This window comes from Dasypus novemcinctus, chromosome 27 (assembly GCF_030445035.2).
Source record: "Dasypus novemcinctus isolate mDasNov1 chromosome 27, mDasNov1.1.hap2, whole genome shotgun sequence".
NCBI lineage: Eukaryota > Metazoa > Chordata > Mammalia > Cingulata > Dasypodidae > Dasypus > Dasypus novemcinctus.
The window spans coordinates 49,499,067-49,522,028 of record NC_080699.1 but is presented as its reverse complement, the minus strand read 5'-3'; the positions used below and the strand labels follow the sequence as shown (position 1 = coordinate 49,522,028).

Genomic DNA, 22,962 nt, shown 5'->3' with positions numbered 1-22,962 from the left:
AAGAAGGGGGAAATGTGGTCACCCCTTGGGCTGAAGTGTGGTTTGCTGGCCTGGCGAGGGGAGCGGCCACGGTAGGCCTAATTCCGCTGCCCCCATAATAGGGTGGTTGGTCGGGCCCACTGCCACCCCTGAAGGAAGCTCGGCATGGGTGCAGAGTGCCCTCGGGTCTCCCCTTCTCGGCAGCCATGCTTCCGCAGCCGCCCCTCCTCCCAGATGGCGCCACCCGTTGCCTTGTGGGGCGGCACCCTTCTTCTTCCTTCTCCCTGCGCAGGTGCAGGGCAGAAAATTCCAGTCTACCCTTTTCCCCTCCCCCGACAGCAGCAACAGCCAGGTGTGGGCGGAAAAATCCAGTCTGCCCTTTTCCCTTCCCCCGACAGCAGCAACAGCCAGGCGTGGGCGGGAAACTCAAGTCTGCCCTCCACCCCAGCAACAGCAGCCACCAATCCCTAAACCCTGCCCCTTCCCCCAGTAACAGTGACAGCCAATCCCTAATCACCACCCCTCCCCCGTCCAGTACCGCCCACTGACCTTTCGCTGGCAACCAATCAGAACAGGGCGTGGCTTCGACCAATCAGCCTTCCCCAGCCCCTATAAAACTGTTGCCTCTCCCTCAATAAAGTGGACTTGCGTGTTTACCTTGTCTCCATGGTAGTTCTTCTGCCGTGCGCCCTCCAGTCCTGAGAGCCCCTGACAAGGGCCTGGCCTCCCTTGTCCCCAGTTCGTCGCTGGCTTCTCCAGGCAACCCCTTCGTCGCCGGCTTCTCTGGGCGACCCCTTCATCGCCGGCTTCGCCGGGCGACCCCGTCAGCCGAACCGCGCAACCCCTTGTGAGACCGATCCCTCGTCTGCTGCCAGACCGACCCCTCGTCCCAAGTGGGACCGACCCCTCATCCCAAGAGGGACTGACCCCTTGTCCAGAGCTGGACCGACCCCTCGTCCGCAGCCAGACCCCACCTCTACCGACCGAGCAAGCCATCGCATATATAAGCTAGGATAAAGACCTGGATGATATATGGAGACTGCATATTTCATTAGAGTAGACAGTTATTTTCTTAACTATAAAAGGGTTAGTACTAGGACTAGGCATAAAGCCAGGAGTCTCTCCTCTGCCTTTTTGGCTCAAAATTTATTTCTTTCAAATGGCCCTCCACTTTCTGTTTGTCTATGGGTTTTGAAAATATAGTAATTTCTTCTTTGTCATCTTCCTCTGATTTTAAAGGACATAAGGTGGCAGTAATTTGCTGGCACAAAACTCACACAGATAAAAGGAATGGATTCCCCTCTTTGATTTGCTCTCTGTAAAGCTTTCATTACACATCTCCACTGTTTCAAATTTAAAACATTATGCCCCTGAGGCTGAAACCAACCACAATGCTTTTGTATTAAAGCAAACAATTCAATTAACTCACAACTTTTTACAGGCACCCCACTAGCTTTCAACAAAGTTTTTAACACTTGCAAATATTCTTCTACACTTCCTGTTTGAATACCCATTACCCTGATGACTTCCTGGAAATGTTACTTACCTAAAAGAAGACATGAGTCACACTGCTTTGTACGTCATTCACGACCCTCATAGGAGTCCTTTCCGTGGGTCCCAAAACTGTTTTGGAAGACTCACTTCTTTGGGCCCTGCATTGGGCACCATTTGTTGGAAATTTGGGCCTGAAGGTATTGGGAATGAAAGAAAGAGAAAAAAGAATGAATGAAAGAGGAAGAAAGAGAGAGAGCTGGGATCACAGGGTCTGTGAGTAGAGACTTATTAGACTTTATTGTTTACAAGGGGTTCTATATATACCCCAGTCTACATGAGAACAAGCAGCAACATGCAGTTAACTATCAGCATTACTCATTGTCTAAGGAATTAAAAAAATCTTTTCTCAAGGTACAAAGTCTAAGTATTCAATTTACTACAAAAGGTATGTGCTCATCTTTTCTTTCAGCGTTTAACAGCTTCCTCCTGTTTACTGGGAACTCTTTATTACCACATTCCTTAGGTTGTAAGCATAGCCATGGAAACAGCATGTCTCTCCTTGTGAGACCACTGTGCCTCAGTTTCCAACAGGGAAAAAGTTATAGAATATTCCAGTCTTTAATTGGATGCAGTAGTTATATCATATTCAGCTGTGAAAGGATAGTAGCTGGGGTTGCAACATTACATGAGGTGTCAGCTGACTTGGGCAGGGGACATACTTTTTAGTTAACAGAGCCCATGATTTGCTGGTTACTAATCTCAAGAAAAACCCAGCATATGTCAACTCACAGACTGACCTTTTTTGAAATCATACTGCTCTCTCCTTAAAATATCCAAATTCTCTATTGTGATACTTTAAATCCAGTACTCTGTTGCTCATGCCTGAAAAATATGATTCTCAAGATTGTGAGGTTCCTTTTTCTCGATTATTATCCCCAGGACCAGATTTACCAAAAATACAGCAAAACAAAACAAAACACACACACACGAAAACAAAACTAAACTAAAAACAACATAAAAATCCTTGATAAACCTGCCTTAGATCATATTTTTAGATGTGTCTTACCATAAAACAGAAACAGATCATTATGAGGCAAACTATGAAGTAACCACTACAGTAGATGCAATTACTGGTCAACAAGTCCCTGGCCTCACCATGCCCTAGTGAGCTGTGGTAAAACTTTTAAATAGAGGAAGTTATTTAGCTAAAAGAAAATCACAATATTTATACTGATCATAGATATGTGTTTGGAGTAATTCATGATTTTGGAAGTTTATGAAAGCAAATGGACTTCCTGAAGTCATTAGGAACCAAATAAAAAATGGTAAATACCTGAAATAATAGGTATTTCTATCACCTAAGGAAAAGGTAAAACAAAGAAAAAATGCTGTGAAAAAATGGAAGTTCACACTCACAAAACTTAGGGAAAAAATGCCAACCTAGCAGCTCAACAATATGTGGAGACAGCAAAACATTTTCCTTGTATAATGTCCCTCATAAGCCCTCTCCAAATGAGTTAGCTCACAGTTAGGAAAGTGTTTCCGTATTTGAAAAAGAAAAATAGAGTCGGTAGGGTCACCAATTAAATTCTGGGGATAGAATCTAGGAAGTGCTGGATGGTGCCCTGTTTGCCCTAGCGTCCCTAGAAGGAACTACATGTGAGCACTCCATGAAAGTACCCATTACAGAATGCAAAAAATGAAAAAGGACAAGGAAATATATTGGTGGGCAGTCTTTGATAAGGTACTTTAAAAAATCTGTAACCAGATTCATACATGACAGGCTTGTAATCTAGGCAAAATTAATGTATATATCTCCATAAACTTAACCTCCACAACTGGACTATTTGAACATCAGCTGAAGGGCTTTACCAGCCAGTTCTTTCAATGGATTATAATTATATGTACTTTATGGCTTACAGGTATTAAGAATGGGTTGAGGTATTCTCTTGTCAAAATAAGAATGCTTTAACTGTAGGGGAAAAAAAGAAAACGGTTTTCCAAAGCAGGGATACCCTTTGAACTCTCAAGCAAGCTTCAAACTCATTTCACTGGAAAGGTTATAAAAAAGCATGTCAATAAACATTTGTGTAATCTAAGTATCTTTTTTAAAAATGTAAATAAATATATATATATATATATTTAAAGTTTTTGTCAAGTGGTTCCCATCCAGCAAATCACCCATTGCCCATACCATCCAACACCTATGGTAAGGTAGAATAAATCCATGAGATATTTAAATTAAAGTTTAAATACTGATTCACTGGTGCTGTCTTGGCCAAAACATTCCCTTTGGTCCTCATGGCCCTGAGGTCTATGCCATCAGACAAACATCACTGATCCCACCAGAGGTAATTATAGGGCAGCCCATGTATGGGAAACAGTTCACTAGAGAGTATCTGTAACAGTCTGATGCTGGATGGATCCCAGAGAATAATGTCCTTAGAGCCAATCCATTCCTGTGGGAGTGGACCTATTGTAAATGGGACTCTTTGATTAGATTACTTCTGTAAGGCATGCCCCAGGGTGGGACTTAATCCTCTTACTAGAGTCCATATGGAAAGAGACAGACACAGATGCTCAGAGTGAAATGCTCAGAAACTGAGAGAAACCAGAAACTGAAAGCAACAGAGTCCAGAGGAGAAAGCAGAGACTGACAGATGACACCATGTAACTTCCCATATGTCAGAAGAGTCCAGGATCACCCACAGCTGATCTTTGATGAGAGAGCATTGCCAGAAGATGTCTTGATTTGGACTCTTTTCTCAGCTTCACAACTGTAAGCTTGCAAGTCAATAAACCCCCTTTGGAAAAGCCAACTCATTTGGGGAAATATTGTTTTCATCAGCCTTGGTTAACTAAAACAGGATCCAATAAAGTGAAGTGAGGTTTTTTCAGGATTGTAGGAAATCAGTGGAATATCCTCAGGGATTTTTTTTTAAGTTATTGAAGATTTACTGACCCTCTACCACCTAAAGACAACATCCCACCACCTGAAAACTGATGGCATTATATTCTGGAAAAGAAAACAATGAAAAACCAATCTCTGACCTACTTGAAATAAACTTATCAGGTTTTAATAACTTCACATATAGCTGTCAAATTAGAAGGAAATGAGACTTGGGTATAACACATGCAGCTAAAACTGATGTCACTTCCAAGGTGGGTATATGAAATGGTATATGATCCAATATTAAAATTAACCAAAATAACCCAGAAGCAGCTGACACTGTGTGTGAATCTGATGTGGACAGGTACTGCCAAGATCGCAGAACAAGAACATTCAGCCAAGTGTTTTGTAGATTATGGGGAAGATTTTTTGGTGATGAGGTACAAACACAGATACCCAGCAAGATTGCATGAAATGAGAGGTTCATAACATCAAAGAATCTGGAGGGGGAGAATGGAGAATCTTGGCATGGCAGGTCCCAGCTTACCTAACCTAAGTTCCTGTGAGGGTTCATGAAAGGGCAGGTTGGAGCACATGATTATTCCAGGCTCTTGTCCAATGGATCCTGGGCCTGGCCGTTTCACAATATATGGTACAAAAAGCAGATGTGACTAAGGCCATGTGGAGAAGCTGAGAGCAGCTTCTTATCATCCAAGCCATATGGAAATTGATGCCTTGCAAATAAATTATGCAGCAGGAAAGAGCTGCAGGGGCAAGGGAGCAATTGAAAAGAAGTGGCAGAGGCTGATCATAGAAGCTGAGGTTAGCTCTTATCATCCATACCTGTGAAGGTGCAGGTGTTGCTAGTTGTGGTTATACCCAGGGAAGGGTTTACTCAGGTGGTTGCTCAAAATGACTAAGTCAGGAAAAGGTGAAGATGTGTCAAAATATTTTTTTTTATTTCATTACACCAAAATTCCCTTGTTTAATTGACACCCTTGTGCTTTTATCTATATTTACAATTTTGTTTTTATGCTTTTGTTATCTTCCTCAAAAGCCAATTTTCCATACTTTCCCTTGGCATCAAGATAAAACCCTTAGTTTAAATAACACTATTAGGAGCAGATGTGGCTCAAGTGGTTGCGTGTCCACTTCTCACATTGGAGATCTTGGATTCAGTTGCCTCATGCCTCCTAAAAATTAAGAAAAACAAACAACAAGAAAAACAAAAGAAACAATCAATTTAGGGAAGCCTATGTGGCTCAGTGTTTGAACTCCAGCTTCCCACATATGAGGTCTCTGGTTCAACCCTGGCCTTGGTACCTCAAACAGACAACAAAAACAACAACAAAAATCCCAAGGAACTGCACTTCATCAGCCCAACAGTGGCTTACATGGACTAATGTCCAGGTAACCCTTCCCAGGAGAACAAAAGGAAAGCCATCAAAGCCAGCATCAGGTGACCCAGGGTATTGGCTCTTCTAGGTTTGAATTTCCTAGTCTGAAAAGGCAGACTGTGGTCAGCACTCATTCTGTTTTGCTTAAAAAAAAAAAAAACTTTCTCCTGAGAAAGGAAAAAAAAATCATACCTTCTCTCATTTTTAAAAGCATCACTACATAAAATTATGGGTTTACAAAATAATAAAATTTGACATCCAAATAAAATAGTTTTTCTCCCAGGAATTTCTCGGACTCTTCTTGTGTCATATATGATGCTAACAAATATAAAGTAGGTAATCTAAATTTCAGTTTCATGACAAAATGCATGTTTTTCCAAAGCTGCACAGAAAGCTCACCTAAACCCTTGGGCCCTGAGAGAGTGGCCTTTAGGGAGCAAGCTGGGCGCCCAGCAGCCTCTGGGGCTGAGGTCCAGAAGCAGAATCTCCTGTGAGTGGGGACTGGACCACAAAGGAGGCAGAGAGTCCACAGGAGCCCAGAGGCTTGGTGGGAAATCTCAGTCTCCATTCAGTCATGCTCCATTTGGTGTTCTCTGCACAGACCAAAGGCACCTGGATCCACTGTGTGAGGAGAGTGACAAAAGCCCCTGGGGAAGTGGCTGCCTCCAGGGAGAAGACCAGGCTGGGGGAGCTCTCACTTACCCCCATGGAGCAAGGAGGAGCGTGAGGGCCATAGAGGACCACCTACTCACAGGGCCTCTATTCTCTAAGCACCGGTCTCAAGCCCTTGCCAACCACACCCCTCCAGTATAAACCACTGGTCTCCTTCTGACTGCACTCACCACTGGGGAGGCATTACTACTGCCCATGTGCAGAGAATGGTTTGTCAGGTCAAATCCTCCAAAACTGCAGGTTCTCTGTGTGAAGAAAAGGCAGACAGGAAAGGAGTTACCCCTGAAGTAGCTAGCAGAGCAGCACACCAACCCCAGACCCCACTTGCAGGGTGTCACTGAGCCACAGATGTGTGTGCAGGTGGAAGTGATGGGGGAGAGGGTGCAGGACTCAGGTTCCCAGGAACCCCTTGCCTAAACAGAGGTCCACAGTGCCCCTGACATACAAACACCATGATCATCATAAAGCCCTCTGCATATTCTGTGCCCTAAGATTCCCAGTCTTGTCATGACCCAGCCTCCCATTCAACCTCCCTTATGTCAGTGACAAACAAAATAAGTGCTATTTATACAGGTTCATGAGCTCAGCAGTTTTAGAAGAGAAGACAGAAGCCCGATGGCTCCAGAGAGCCTTCTAATGGCCTTCTGTGTAGTTTAAATCACTCAGAGAGGAACAAGGCTATGTTTATTGCAGGCTGACAGGCAGGCTCATGCACTGGTGTCTCCTAACCACAGCCACAACTTTACCAACCTACTTAAATATGACCCTTTTTCTAAAAGTGTAAAGGCAAGAGACCACATTTCCCCAGAAAGAAAAAGTTGGATGAACTGTCTTCAACCACACTCTTTAATTTCATCAGGAAAATTATTGAAGCTTTATAAGGAAGAAGAACTTCAGTGTCTTTTTAGCTTGTTTCAAACTTCATGGAATGCCTTTATATTAGGTAATATAAGGCAGTAATTTTATATTTCCAGAACTTGATTTGAATACACTGTTGACTAAAAAGCTAAACAAACAATACCTAAACTTCTAAGAAAATAAGTGAAAGCAAAAGCACCCTATTTTTGGCACAGCTGATTATCTTTTTAAGTAGCTGTAATAAGATGTGAACAGCAGATACACGTTTCTCAAAGGACTATAGTTAATACTATGTATACTAGAAAGCACAATGAATATTAGAGATGCTGCTTATTTAAAATAGGCATGCTTGCTCTAAATACTTTAGTTAGCTGACTGAGAAACACCCAGGAAGGGAAATTCCAGACACTGGGCTCCCAGATGTGGACTCAAATCCTGTGTCTGTCCTATGCAGTGTGATGGGTGAAGTGCTTAGACTCAGCTCTGGTTCCCCAGCAGCAACACTTATCATGGACTGAAGACAGGATGGCAGGTGCTCAGTGAGGGCCACTGCACTCAAGACAGCCACCAGTGCCTCTGGACCACCGTGACCCTGAAGTTGAGGCCTAGTCAATGCCACAACCATGCAAATGAAGGGCTGGAATTCATTCTGTGAATTTCCACTCTAAAAGCAAAGCACACTGGGGAGAAATGGAAGGGCTGGATGTGGCAGTTTTGTCCAAAAAGGAGCAGACAGCAGCCTCTCAAGGTGGCAGGTGATGAGGACACCACAGAACCTTCTCCCTCAGCAAACAGGTGCTGCTGCTCTGAATAATGTAGGGTGGATGTGATCTCCAATGGGACATTCCTAATTCATAGCAATTTAATGGGATATCTGACTTCCTTTATAGTCAACTTGGCTGGACCTCGATCTACTCTGTAAAAAGAGAAAGACCCACATGCAAAAATGTTCACCAAGCCACCTAACAAAGCAAATGGTGTTGCACCCACCCTTCAAGGCTGATTTTTAATATTAGCTTTCCCTTCCCACCTTATAAGGCTGAGTAAAGGCTCCCATGTTCACAAAGGCAATGATTTTATTCCAGTTCCTTTCCCCTGGCTCGGGCCTCATGACAGTGTGGGGTCCAGATGCCACACTTGGTAGCATCTGCACATCCTGCTTTAACCAGCAGCAGCTTCACCAGACTGGAGCCCAGCTTGTTATTTCTAATGCACATGAAATAGCTGATAAAGAATTTATGAGGAAACTATGACTGCAATAAGTTAAGCTCACATTTAAGTTTCTAAATTCCTGCTGTATGCACTTATTCTTAGAACTGAAAGCTTAAAGCTAAGAATGGACTGGTTTTCTTAAATACCAACAAGACCTCATCCTAAGATAAGCTAAGCTATCTGGAACAATTTTTCTTTTAATCAGTGGGGGATTGACAAGGAGTATAACAATAAATAGTCCTCAAACTAATCTCCAACTTTCTCTGTAATACCACATAGTTCTTGAAGTAGCACTCCTTAAATGGAGAAAATAAGTTGTAAACATTAAAAGAAAAATAACCCAAACTTTGATTTTGTGATATAAATGAAGCTATGTACTCCTTGCATCTTCTGTACAATTATAGAAATGTTTCAGACATACTTGTGGAGAGGGCAGTTAGTAAGTGGAATATGCCATGCAGTTGCCATGCATGTCTCTTCCCCCAAACAAAAATTTAATGACCAAATAAAATAAAAACAAGTGACACATCCAGCGTGTATGAGGCATTATCAGTTCCCTGAGGTTTCATTAAGCAAATATGGCATTTTTAGAAGACAAAAAGAGCAAGGTTGAAGAATAAAGGACAGCTTTTGGTAAAATGAAGGAAATATATGAAAAGGAGAATGCAAAAGAACTTTAAAAATAAATAGAGCAAAGAAAATAATCCTAACCCCCTGAAAAACAACAAGAAAAATTTCTTATTTCTCAGTAAAACATTGCTTTACATTACTTTCTCTGGATAATTAGAAAATTAATGTTGTTTTCCTTGTGCAGTAAAGAATATGCACAAATATAATTGAACACTGAACACATTTCAGCAAGTGCTAAACTGCCCAGTGCTGCCCTAAGTTCATAGTAACTTAAAAATATTTAGACTTGGACTGAGATTTGTGACAGAGATTACATACATTGCTAACATTATGGGACAAAATAAATATTTTCTTTTTAAAAATGGTGCTTGAAAACCACCTTGTCTGATGTCTACATGATGCCTGTGGAATCAGTCCCTGACCCCATGTTAGCACAAATCTGAAAAAAAGAACTTTCAGAGGGAAGTTCTTGATGAAGTTACATTGTTATAAATGGTTACATATGCAGTCTATTATTTAGGTATCATATTGATAATGTATCATCTTATGTTGTGAACCTACATATATCGTGAATACCATGAGGGTCATATGAACAACTGAATGTACTCAATTTGGGAAAATTGTCAGTGTCACATAATTTTTTTTTTTTTTTTTAGTGTCACATAATTTAAACCCACAAGGTTGGTCAGCCAATTAGGGAAGTGGGCTGTTTTATCATGGACATGAGCTGGGAAGACACTGGTGTGCTGAGCCTGTACTGAGTCTGGCCATGGTATATTATACAGAACAGATGGGAGGCTGACTGAGCAAGAAAGAGAATTGTCATTTCAGCACAAAAACAAAACCCAAACAAAAAATACCATGCTAGAAAGGAAGAGAAACCTTTTGATACATAGTAATAGTATTAAAAGAGCCACAAGATTCCTTTTTAGAATCTTTTAGAATGGAGAAGGGTGTTTCACATGGATGCTGACCAGACAAGGACCTGGTGACATATAAGTAGAACAGCCTTGGGCTGGGGAGAATGGCAGGGTGGAGGGTCATTGCCACCCTGAAGAGCTGGGTGGGAGACCCAGGCTTCTCCAGGCTCTGGGCATTCATACAGACCATGGGCCAGCTTCAAGGGGACAGACACATCCTCTTACTAGTCTAACCACACAGTAGTAAAACTAAGAAGCATTTTATTATCTGTAGGCAACTGCTTCATTTCTGGCTACATACAGGAGAATAGACAAGATGTGTGTGTACATTTCCAAATGCTGCTTCTTTTGTTTAAAAAGATAAGAGCATCTTAGAGCTTACATAAAACAGAAGAACTCTAATCTTCTTCCCTTTTCATTAGTAGAGACAGCAAGCATGTCTCTCAGGTCATCAAAGCAGAATGTTCTGGTCCATGTGGGCTCTCAGGAGGTTGTGGGGTCTCCACATTTAGCTTCCCAGCCCCAGTGGCCTCCCACTATCAAGAGGACAGATGGGAAAAGGGGGGAGCATGGCTATTAGCAACCTTTGTTCCTTTTGTTTGGGGCTTGTGTTGCCCTGTGTGACTGGAAGGGGGATGGAGCAAGAAGCTGAGCCTTTTTCTGGTCAGAACCTCTGGCTCAGGTTCTGATGCTTTTGCCTCAAGGGATCTCCTACTCCCAAACTAATGTGTCAATACAATAGTGGTGTGAAATTGACACGAAGGCTTCCATGTGCCCTGTGAACAGAACTGGGGAGCCTCAAAAGATCCCACTGTAGGCATGAACAACCCTGCATGACAAATGTGCATTACCAACAATTATCTATCTACTGATATGCTATGAGCACCTCACAGATTCCTGTTTCAGAACCAGAGACCCTGGTTAGAACAAAACAATCATTACTGAAGTTGCTAAAGTCTGTTGGTGCACAAAAAGTCACACAATGAAAGACATTATATTTTATCTTCATCACTATATTATGACCAAGTGATGAGAAACAACAATATATTGTATATTGTTCAAATTATCTTCTAGGGGAGTTGTTTGTAGTGTCAAGCTCCTCTGTGAAAGAACATAGGAAAATGTCTACAGAAACTTGGTAGTAGTCAACTAGCAGGAACCATCAGATTCAGGTGCATCTCTAAGTGAAAACAGGTGTCACCTTCAAGATGGCAGCCATCAGGAAGTGGACTTGGCCCAGTGGATAGTGTCCATCTACCACATGGGAGGTCTGTGGTTCAACCCCGGGTCTCCTTGACCCATGTGGAGTTGGCCCATGTGCAGCACTGATATGCACAAGGAGTGCTGCCCCATGCAGGGGTGCCCCCCGTGTAGGGAAGCCCCATGCACAAGGAGTGCACCCCAAAAGGAGAGCCATCTAGCATGAAAGAAAGTTCAGCCTGCCCAGTAATGGTGCCACATGCACATAGAGCTGACACAACAAGACGATGCAACAAAAAAGAGACACAGATTCCCATGCTGCTGACAACAACAGAAGCGGACAAAGAACACACAGCAAATGGACACAGAGAACAAACAACTGGGGCAGGGGAGAGGGAAGGGGAGAGAAATAAAATAAATCTTAAAAAAAAAAGATGGCAGCCATCAAAGGGACCCTGTGCAAGAGGTGTAGGAGAAACCTTCATCCTCAAATTTGATTTTTAGACCTTCATCTAAAAGGAGAGTAATTAGTGAGACAGAAAATTCAGAAGACTTAGCTGGTAGACATCAGAGAAAGCACCACAAATCTGCTAGCATTTACCTTTCCTCTGATGAAAGTCTTGCTCTATGTATAATAAGGAAGATATGGGGTAAAAGATTCTGTAGGAGTGAATCCATGGAGACTATCGGATCTGGATCTTGATGCTGGTATAAGTGAACATTCTGGTGGTTGGTTGAATCAGGATTCAGTTTCAGATCAATTCAGTGTATAATTTGAAGTTGAATCTCTTGATTCAGAAGATTAACGAAGAAGGACAAGAACTCTCATATGAAGATGATCAGGTTTATCAAGTTATTGTATATCAAGCAGCGGAGAGTGATACAGACTCATCTGAAGAAGATCCTGAAATTTCCTTAGTTCTCTGTGGGAAATGTACTTCATGCAATGAAATGTATCCTCCCCTTGTGGAAATGCATTACAACAGATGTGAGAATTGGCTTCCTGAAGATAAAAGAAATGATAAAGGGAAAATACCTGGGAAAGCCATACTAGAAAACTCAACACATGTAGATGAGGGCTTTAATGTTCCTGATTTCAGAAAAATGACATTGAGGAAAATAATAAAATCACACAAGCCTCCCAATCCCAAGAAAATGAGGGCTATTCTCAGCCATCAACTTCTAGTAGCAACATTTATACCAGTCAAGAAGATGTCAGCCATCTGCCCATTGGGATTTTAAGCCCCCTCTCCAGTAGAAGCAGAGTGGGATCACCATCCCAAAATCCTCAAGACTGGGGAGTGAACAATGGACTAAAGTAGACTTAGTATTATTCTATTGTAGACTTAACATTATCCTAGCAATGGAAGAACTTTTATCATTGATGTAAAGGTGGTGGCCAACAGAGGTTCTGAGGTGAGGGAGAGGGAAGAATAGATATACTATGGGGGCATTTGGGGCACTGGAATTGTCCAACATGACATTGCAATGACAGATACAGTCCATTACATTTGGTCATAACCTATAAAATTGGGTAAGGCAGAGTGGAAGCTATAATAGAAACTACAGTACATTGTTAATAACAGTGCTTCAATATGTGTTAATCAATTGTAGCAAACTTACCAAACTAATGAAAGATGTTGTTAATGTGGGAAAGTGTGGGAGGGTTAGGGTGAGGAGTTGGGGAATATGGGAATCCCCTATATTTTTTATTAAACATTTATATAATCTAAAGCTTCTTTAAAAATAAAAAATTAAAGCTGTCAGAGAGTTTGAGAAGAATGAAACACAAGATAAAGAGAAATGCATGGAATCTAGTTTCCATCTTTGTGCCATTGAACCTTGTGACCTAAAATTGACTGTATCATCCATGACAAAAAAAAAGGACATCTTATGGTTTGTTTTACATGTTCAAAAAAGCTAAAAAAACAAAAAGCAAAATAAGGCCTGCCCAATATGTAGACAGCCAGTTCAAATGATTATGCTAACTTATTTCTCCTAGTTGACTTGTTTGTAAGAGTAGAATTATATATTTCTAACTATGTAACCCTAAAAGCTCAGACAGTATTTTGGCAACATTAAATTTCTTTTTATGTTTTTATACATATTGAAGTGTAAAAGTATCTCAGTCCATGTAGAATTCTTCTCCTTAATGTAATTTACCTATTTGGGGAGGGGATGGGGTTTAGTGAATATTCACTTCATTTTAGGAAAATTTCACTTCTGTTTATAGTTCATATTTAGGTTTTAATGTAATTTGAAATGGCTATATAGCTGGTTATTTAATTCTATCCTTCATATTTTAATTCATTTCCACCTTCACTTAAATAAAAATATCTGATTTTTCAAAATATAAGTAGGGTATTCACATATAAGTTATTTAGTATCTTTCTTTTAAGGAGATAAATTTTGTGAGAAAGATTTATTATTTAAATTTTAGATACTCTTAAATCTTCTCATCCTTAGTTACTCTGCTCTTTCAGAGTCTCTTAAAATATTCTTTACAGGGAAGCAGACTTGGCCCACTTGTTAGGGTGTCTGTCTAACACATGGGAGGTCCACAATTCAAACCCCAGGCCTCCTTGACCTGTGTGGAGCTGGCCCATGCGCAGTGCTGATGTGTGCAAGGAGTGACCTGCCATGCAGGGGTGTCCCCCATGTAGGGGAGCCCCACGTGCAAGGACTGTGCCCTGTAAGGAGAGCCACCCAGCATGAAAGAAAGTGTAGCCTGCCCAGGGATGGCACCATACACATGGAGAGCTGACACAGCAAGATGATACAACAGAAAGAGACACAGATTTCCATGCCGCTGACAACAGAAGCTGACAAAAACAAGAACACGCAGCAAATGGACACAGAGAACAAATGACTGGGGCGGGGGGGGGGCGGGAGGACAGGGGGCAGGAAGTGGAGAGAAAAAAATCTTTAAAAAATATTCTTTACAGATAAATAGAAATTGGTAGTTACATTCTCTGCTACTGAAGTAAAAATGTACCACTTGTTCTCCAGGTATAGGTGGTGATGATGTTGTCCATTGAGAGTCTTTCAGAAGAGCCAATACAACTTTTTTAAAGCTCTACTAAAATGTGGAGTTGTCCTGGGAGGTCCAATGTGACATACATTTTCAGGGTTTGGTGGGAATTGTTTGTTTCTCTCAAGTGAAAAACAGTTTAATTCACTTTGAAGTGTCTTCTTAGACAGGGTTACACAGTCTCTATTAATTGCCTAGATATCAGACCTTTGCTTAAGACCAGTTTCAGAAACCAGTGAATTCAGGAAGTGTTATAGACTAGTGAAATTAACCAGACTCAGACTCAAAAGTTCCAATTGAGAGCTTTATTAGCTGCACGGCACCTGCCTTGTCCTAAGCAGAGGGGAGAGCAGTCCTGAGTCATGGGGGGAGTTTGCTTATATAGGCCTTTAGTTTCAGGGCGGGGGGCAGTAGCTCAGCAAGCAAGCACATACAGAAGCAGGTGTTTGCGGTTAATCAAGCGCTGGGAATTCTATCAGGGGAGACAAGCAGTTGGGGAGTTCTTGTTATTTACAAGGGTCTGGGTCAGGTTGGCCTTTTGGCAGGGGCTGATGACACTTTCTACAGGAGGAGGCCTTGAGATAAGGTTTTACAGTCAAGCAAACTTGTTACAGAAGCTAGATATAGGCGGTTAGGGGGCTGTGGAATTTTCCTCTTGGGTGGGGGTGGTTACAGGCTCCTGCTCCTCCACAAAAGATTAATTCATAAATTAGTTAAAAGGAAGTACTGTTCATTTTTTTAAAAATAGCTGAAAAGGTCAACATTTCTCTAAATTATTCAGAAAATATACATCACTTCCTTTAGGAATTACAGGGTCATGGGATTCTAATATTGCAGTCAAACTGCACAGATTATCTTATTGATTTATATATACATATGAGTCCTTCAGCAAAAGAGTATGAATAAACAAACCTTTAGACAAGTGTAGTTGAGTTTTAATTTAAAGTTCTGGTGTTTTGCTTCTGGTTATGACAGGTTGAGGGCAATAAAATAAACTGAACTATGAGTTTAGAATAGAACTGAGGGAGAATTTTAAACAACAACATAGTGTGTCTGTTACTAGCAGTAGATTGTTATAGATTGAAGAGTCAGAAACTGTCTGTAACAACTGTTTTGGAGCTCAGGAGGCCAAAGAAGCATTATACGGCATCCAGAGAATGGTGTATGGAAAAGGCTGAGAAATTGTGCTAAAAACTGTATGTACAACATTATGATTATAATAAAAGCCATTGATTATACACTTGGATAGATCATAGTGTATGTGAGTACATCTCAAAAAAAACAACTTAATAAACTAATAAATAATTGTGCAAGAGTAGCCAGAAATAGCAACTATGTACAGCAGGGGAATCATAGAGAGGTTGAGAGGTGAGGAATTTTCTTGTTTGTTTTTTATTATTACTGAAATAATGGAAATGCTCCAATAATGATTGAAGTGATGAATGCACAACTATGGGATCATACCAAATTCCACTGTTTTTATATTTTGTATGAATTGTAAGCTTTATTAATATGTATAAATAAAATTGACTTGTTAAAAAAGAACACTACACAGTCTAATTACAATTTTATCAATTTTAAAAAATACTGAGTAACTCACTCTGCAGAGACAGCTGGCACCCATCCCCCATTCATGATATGGGCTATCTTAGGATCTGGTCCCTGGCTGGCTGTTGTGGGTGGAGAGGAACATGGAAGTCTACCCCAAGAATGGTGGGGTTGAGCATATCTTTTCATCAGCAAGTTTTGATCACTGAGTTCTAGTTCTGAGCTGCTGTTTTAACTAACCCAGACAAGGACAGCCACTGCCATTGACTCAACCCCACTGCTGACATGGAGGAAGGCATTTAAGGTTTAAAGACACAATACCTCCTTAGGGTTGCAGGGAACAGTTTTCTAAAGAGTGCCATATTTTTGGCAGGCCAGGAATTCAAGCTTCACCGAGTTGTGAAAAAGGCTTCTGGTGTATTCCCCGTACCTCTCTCCAGGGCTCATTGGGGCTGGTCTGAGCCCTTTTTGTGAGTCTCTGGTCCTCATTTGACTGGAAATGCTGACTTCAGAAAGTCCTTTCTGAGGTGACCATACTCCAAGATTTTGCATATCATGTAAAACAGCTGGAGGCAATGAAAGGAGTGTGTAAAAAACTATAGAGACAAAAATAACAAAAAACAAACAAAAACAGAACAGATCAATATTCTCAGAGAAGGAACTAGGAAAGAATCTTTTTTCTTGGGGTGAAATAATTACACAAATAGTACAATCTTAAAATTTATACCAAATATCCAGGGCTAGAATGAGATGAAGAACTGGAAAAATTTGATCAATTAAATACAGCCAATTCTAAGTGTCAGAGAAGAGTTTTAATATAAAACCAATCAACAATAAAATACTAGGCAAGAGAAAGAAACTGGCCTTCATGTTGGGGCACTTTGAAACTTTATGTGGAGCCCAGGAAAGATCACATATTCTTGGAGCTAATTCATTCCTGTGGGCTTGAGAACTTGAATTGGATTCAATTTGGGGTCTTTGATTGGATAGCTTCAGTGAGTCTAGGGTGGGTATTGGTCCTCTTGCTGGAGTCCTTTATAAATGGAGGACTGAAAGAAGCAGATGTAATATAGTCTGTGCACAAATCCAAATTTATTTTATATCCAAATATGCCTAGAAAGCCAATTGAGAAGTATAAACTCTGTAGGCTTTGGATATTCAGGGAGGATATAAGCTGGAATGTGGGGGGTTCATGCTAAATGCTGACTTGGAATGTGGGGGATATGCATTAATTCAAGCTGGGGGAAATAACCTATCCCATACTCAGATAAAACACTTGAAGAAACTAACAAAAAGTCTTTTTGCATACAAGCACCATTTGTCTCCCCACTCTTATTTCCTCTGTATAAAAGGGGCCCAAAAATTCATTTGGGGCTTGGTCTTTATTAAGACAGAAGTCTGCTGAGTCTGGCTGGTCAGAATAAATCAACTTCCTTCTCAGAGTTCTTGTGTCCTGCCCGTCGACACCAAATACACCTGACTTCTCTGCTACTACAATTCTGGGGGTTTGTCCAGGATTGCGCTGAGAAGGTCAGAGGTGGCAACAATTGTTTGCCCCTTTCAGATGTCTCTGAGGAGGCCAGGAGGGCCCAGGTGAAACCCAGCCCTGGGTGCCCCTGGACTCCCCTTTTAGTCCAGAAAGAGGTTGTGGTCTTCACCAGAGCCCTCCTGGAAGAACCAGAGCACCAGTGGTTTTGAGAGACCCTGGGAATGAAGCAAGGAGCACCACACATCAGAGGGGTAAGACCCCCAGGTGCAGGAAAAGCCTAATTCTAAAATTAGGAGGGAGACTGATCAGCTCTCTAAAAGGGGAGGCCCCCGTACTCCTGAGAATACAGGAGGAAGCTGCCTTCTCTCCAGGCCCAAGAAAAGGAAAGGGGGGTGGTGGTTGTGTATGTGTGATTGTGACAACTGAGTGAGATGCAGAAAGTCACTTCTGCAGGGCAAGTGCAGAGTCCTGTGGTTCTGTGGTGACCTCATATGATCAAGGGCAGCCTGGGGGGGGGTGGGTCCCTGCAAAGGGACCCTCTTCCAAGTCATGGGCTTATACAGACCTGCTAAAGTTAAGAGGTGTTGAAAGTTCCCGTGAGGGTTGCAGCTGAAGAGGGACTAAGTGTAAGGCTTGAGTGACTGTTGTGTACCATCAGCACAGTATGGAAACTTGGGAAACACACAAAGTAGGATCCTGTTAGGTTGTATGCTGAAAAACTTCCCCCATGCATTCTGTGAAGATGTATACAGCATAAGGTTCCAACCAGGAAAGCTTAGGATGCTTTGTGAATTAGAATGGCCAACTTTCAGCATGGGCTGGCCCCAAGATGGCATTTTAGATCCCTGGATCATCCATGAAGTCCATGATGCAGTAACTGGAAACCCAGGACACCCAGACCAATTCCCCTACATTGATGCTTGGGAAAACACTGTGAGGCAAAATCCACCTTGGTTAGGGTAGTGCATGACTAAGGAAGCTAGAATTTGCCTAATACAGAAACCAAGGAGTCCTGTCCCAGGGACCAGACCAAACAATCACTGTGCAAAGGGCCCAGAGAAAGTGTGCCCCAAGTCCAGTGCCAATCTGCCCATTTTAGAAGGGCCATATGAACATGAGTTTCCACCACCTTATGTGATGACTCCTGTCCCAGCAGTACTAAGGAATGAAAATGAGCTAGTCTCCCTAAGCAGTGCCCCATTGTCATCATCCACATGGGGAAGTGTGATGCCCACACCATCCCTGCTGCTGCTTTTATCACCATCAGAGAGGGCACCTGTACCATCCCTGCAGTTGCTTTTATTGACATATGCACCAGAGAGCACTACGCCATCCCTGTAGCAGTTTTTACCATTTCCTCAGTGGTCTTTGGCAGCTTCTGCAATGGAAAATACAGATGAGCTGCTTTTACAGCCCATTGCCCCTGGCAATGCTGCTGCAGTGCTCCCAGTCAGTCAGGGGGAGATGCTGAGAAGTGGCAACTCAAACCACGGGAAACCCCAGGGGCAGAGGGAGCAGAAAGAAAGCCTGCCTTCCAGCTACCTCTCCATGAAGTCTGGACCCCAATTTTTTATGATGCACATTGCCAGGCTTGGGGGGGAACTGGATATTCATCTGCAACGGTTTGCTCGGTTGGTAGAGGTGGGGTCTGGCTGCGGACGAAGGGTCGGTCCAGCTCTGGACGAGGGGTCGGTCCCGCTTGGGACGAAGGGTCAGTCCCACTTGGGACGAGGGGTCGGTCCGGCAGCAGACGAGGGATCGGTCTCACAAGGAGTTGCGCGGTTCGGCTGACGGGGTTGCCCAGAGAAGCAGGCGACGAACTGGGGACAAGGGAGGCCAGGCCCTTGTTGGGGGCTCTCAGGACTGGAGGGTGCACGGCAGAAGAACTACCGCGGAGACAAGGTAAACACGCAAGTCCACTTTACTGAGGGAGAGGCAACAGTTTTATAGGGGCTGGGGAAGGCTGATTGGTCGAAGCCATGCCCTGTTCTGATTGGTTGCCGGTGAAAGGTCAGTGGGTGGTACTGGATGGGGGAGGGGTGGTGGTTAGGGATTGGCTGTCGCTGTTGCTGGGGGAAGGGGCAGGGTTTAGGGATTGGTGGCTGCTGTTGCTGGGGTGGAGGGCAGACTTGAGTTTCCCGCCCATGCCTGGCTGTTGCTGCTGTCGGGGGAAGGGAAAAGGGCAGACTGGATTTTTCCGCCCATGCCTGGCTGTTGCTGCTGTCGGGGGAGGGGAAAAGGGCAGACTGGAATTTTCCGCCCTGCGCCTGCGCAGGGAGAAGGAAGAAGAAGGGTGCCGCCCCACAAGGCATCGGGTGGTGCCATCTGGGAGGAGGGGCAGCCGCGGAAGCATGGCTGCCGAGAAGGGGAGACCTGAGGGCACTCTGCGCCCATGCCGAGCTTCCTTCAGGGGTGGCGGTGAGTTCGACCAGCCACCCTATTATGGGGGCAGCAGCTTGGCCTACCGCAGCCGCTCCCCTGCCAGGCCAGCAAACCACACTTCAGCCCGAGGGGTGACCGCATTCATCTATCAGCCCTTTACCATAATGGACCTTTTTAACTGGGAAAGCCACACCTCACCATTCTCAGAGAAGCCTCAAGCCATGATGGACCTTTTCCAGTCCATCTTACAGACCCACAAACCTACCTGGGTTGATTGTAAACAACTTATAATGACTTTACTAAACTTTGAAGAAAGAATGCGTGTCATGCAGGGAGCTCTAACCTGGCTTAGAGAGCACCCACCTGAGGGAACTTTGGACAGTGACCATTATGCCCACTTGCCGTTCCCAGAAGAGGACCCCCTGTGGGATCCAAAGAGCACAACCAGGCTCAACTGACTAGAAACTTTCCATAGGGCCTTAGTTGAATGATTCAGTGTGGGGAGCCACAATACAGTAAATATGGCAAAAACTACTCAAATTCTACAGGCTCTGGTTGAGAGTCCAGCTCAATTCTATGAGAGGCTGTGCAGCATGTTTTGTGTATGCACACCCTTCAAACCCAGATGCTCCTGAGAGCCAAACAGTGGTCAATGCCGTGCTCATTTCCCAATCACAAGCTGACACCCAAAGAAAGCTGCAGAAGTTGGATGAGTTTGCTGGAATGAGTCTCTCTCAGCTCATGGAAGTAGCTACTAAAGTCTATGTCAACCATGCTGTTGAAACAAGAAGGGAAGAAAGTCAGAAGATGAAGAAGAAGGCAGATCTTCTGACAGTGGCAATCATGGAAAAATCCATTCCTGTGTCAAGGAGAGTAAACTGGGAAGGCCCTACCCTAAGGAGATGGAAGGGCTTACGCCTAAGGCAAAATCAGTGTGTGTACTACAAAGAGAATGGGCATTGGAAGCAAGAGTGTCCCAGCTGGCCACTCGACCCTGCCACTGCAGCCAAAACATTAGCCAGGAAAGCTAGTCAGGCATCACAAACCAAAACCTGGGTCCATAAAAGTTCAAGAAAAAAACCTTCAAATTAGGCCAGTGGGCTGGCAGGAATAGAGGACTCTGATAGAGATTATTAGGACAGACCGGGCTCCTATTCTCCTGGCCCTGCAGAGCCTATGGTCGGAGTCCAAATTGGGGGCCACACTATACATACAATGGTTGACACTGGGGCTCACAATCTGTAATAACCAAGCCAATTGGGCCTCTCTCAAGAAGATAGGCCACTGTGAAAGGAGCAACTGGCAAAAGTACCCAACGGCCCTTCCTGCAAGCCAGGACCTGCAACATTGGGGGAAAAGAGGTCCCTCACAAATTCCTTTATCTTCCAGAGTGCCCAGTCACCTCCTGGGTTGAGATCTGCTGTCTAAACTGCAGCTCAAATTGCCTTTGACATCACGGGGCAATCCACACTGACACTGGGGCCATAGGACCCTCTGAGAATAGCGCTAACCCTTCCTCTGCAGGAGGAATGGAGACTGTTTTGTCTCAGTGAAACTGGCCAATCCATGCCCATGCAGCTCCGTTTTGAAGATGTGCCTGAAGTATGGGCAGAGAGTAACCCAGCGGGGATGGTACATGACATTCCTCCAATTATTACTGATATAAAGACCACAGCCAGTCCAATAAGCATAAAGCAATATCCAGTTCCACACAAAGCTCAAGTAAAGGTCCAGCTACATATTCAGAGATTACTGAATGAAAGCATACTGAGGCAGTGCCCATCTCCGTGGAACACCCCACTCTTTCCAGTTAAAAAAGCTGATGGAATTTACTGCTCAGTCAAGGACTTACAAGCAGTTAATTTGGCAGTAATAACCCTTCATTCTGCAGTTTTCTAATCCATATACTTTTCTCAGCTTAATACCCTCATTGACAATCTACTTGTCATGCCTAGATCTTAAGGATGCCCTCTTCTGTATTGGGGTAGTGCCCTGGAGCCAGCCAATTTCCACCGTTAGGTAGGACGATCTGAACTCAGGTGAAAAGCAGCAGCTAACATGGACACGATTGCCTCAGGGGTTTAAAAATGCACCCACTATTTTTGGACAAGTCCTGGCCAGTGATCTCAAATCCTTTAAACCAGAAAGCCATAACTGTTTTCTCCTCCAATATGTAGATGACCTCATTCTCAGAAGTCCCACCTACCAAGACTGTGCTGACAGAACACATGCCCTCTTAATGCATCTACAGCAAAAAGGCTATCGGTTGTCTAAGAAAAAAAAGCCCAAATCTGCCTATCACAAATCAGATATCTAGGTTATAAAATAACACAGGGGTACTGTGAATTGGGACTTGAAAGCAAGAAAGCAATCTGTAATCTCCCTGAGCCCAACACTCACCAGAAGCTGCAAGAGTTCCTCAGAGCAGCAGGATTCTGCTGCAATTGGATCCCCAGTTTTGGTGTCCTCACATACCCTTTATATGAAGCCACAAAGGGGGAAGATCATGATTTCCTGCTCTGGGAAAGCCCACAGAAAAATGCTTTCATTGCTCTCAAACAAGCTCTAATGGAAGCACTGAGCCTCAGACTTCCAGATCTCAGTAAACCATTCTACCTCTACATTCACAACCGCCAAAGGATCGCAGTAGGGGCACCCACTCAATACCTTGGTTCCTGGCAAAGACCTGCAGCCTATCTATCCAAGCAACTGGACACTAGTCCAAAGATGGGCTCTCACGTCTGCAAGCTGTAGCAGCTGCAGCCAGTTTTACACTAGAAGCTATAAAATTGACACTTGGGCAGCCTTTAATTGTCTGGGTTCTGCATGCAGTAATCACAGTCTTAGAAGCCAAAGGAACACACTGGCTAACTAACAGCTGCCTGGTTAAATATCAAACCCTATTATGTGAAAATTCATTCATTCAACTGGAACTTGTAAAAACCCTAAATCCTGACACCCTGCTACCCATGGAGCTGGGGATTCTAGCCCATAACTGCCTGGAAACAACACAAGAAGTATATTCCAGCAGGCCAGGCCTCCAAGACCAGCCACTGGCAAATTCTGACATGAAGTTCTTCATGGGTGGGAGTAGCTTTATGCAGGGCAGCAATCAGTGAGTGGGATATGCTATGGTATCAGGAGGCCCAGAGCCTCCTGGATAACACATCAGCACAGAAAGCCAAACTCATTGCCATCACCCGAGCTCTGCAACTTGCAGCTGGAGCAAAGGTTAACCTCTACACAGACTCCAAATAAGC

The 22,962-nt window shown here is 43.4% G+C and overlaps 1 pseudogene; it reads left to right on the top strand.

Annotated features, from left to right (window-relative positions):
* Window positions 1-10,892: 10,892 nt before the first annotated feature.
* Window positions 10,893-13,254, top strand: LOC131273038 (E3 ubiquitin-protein ligase Mdm2 pseudogene; annotated as a pseudogene).
* Window positions 13,255-22,962: the final 9,708 nt, after the last annotated feature.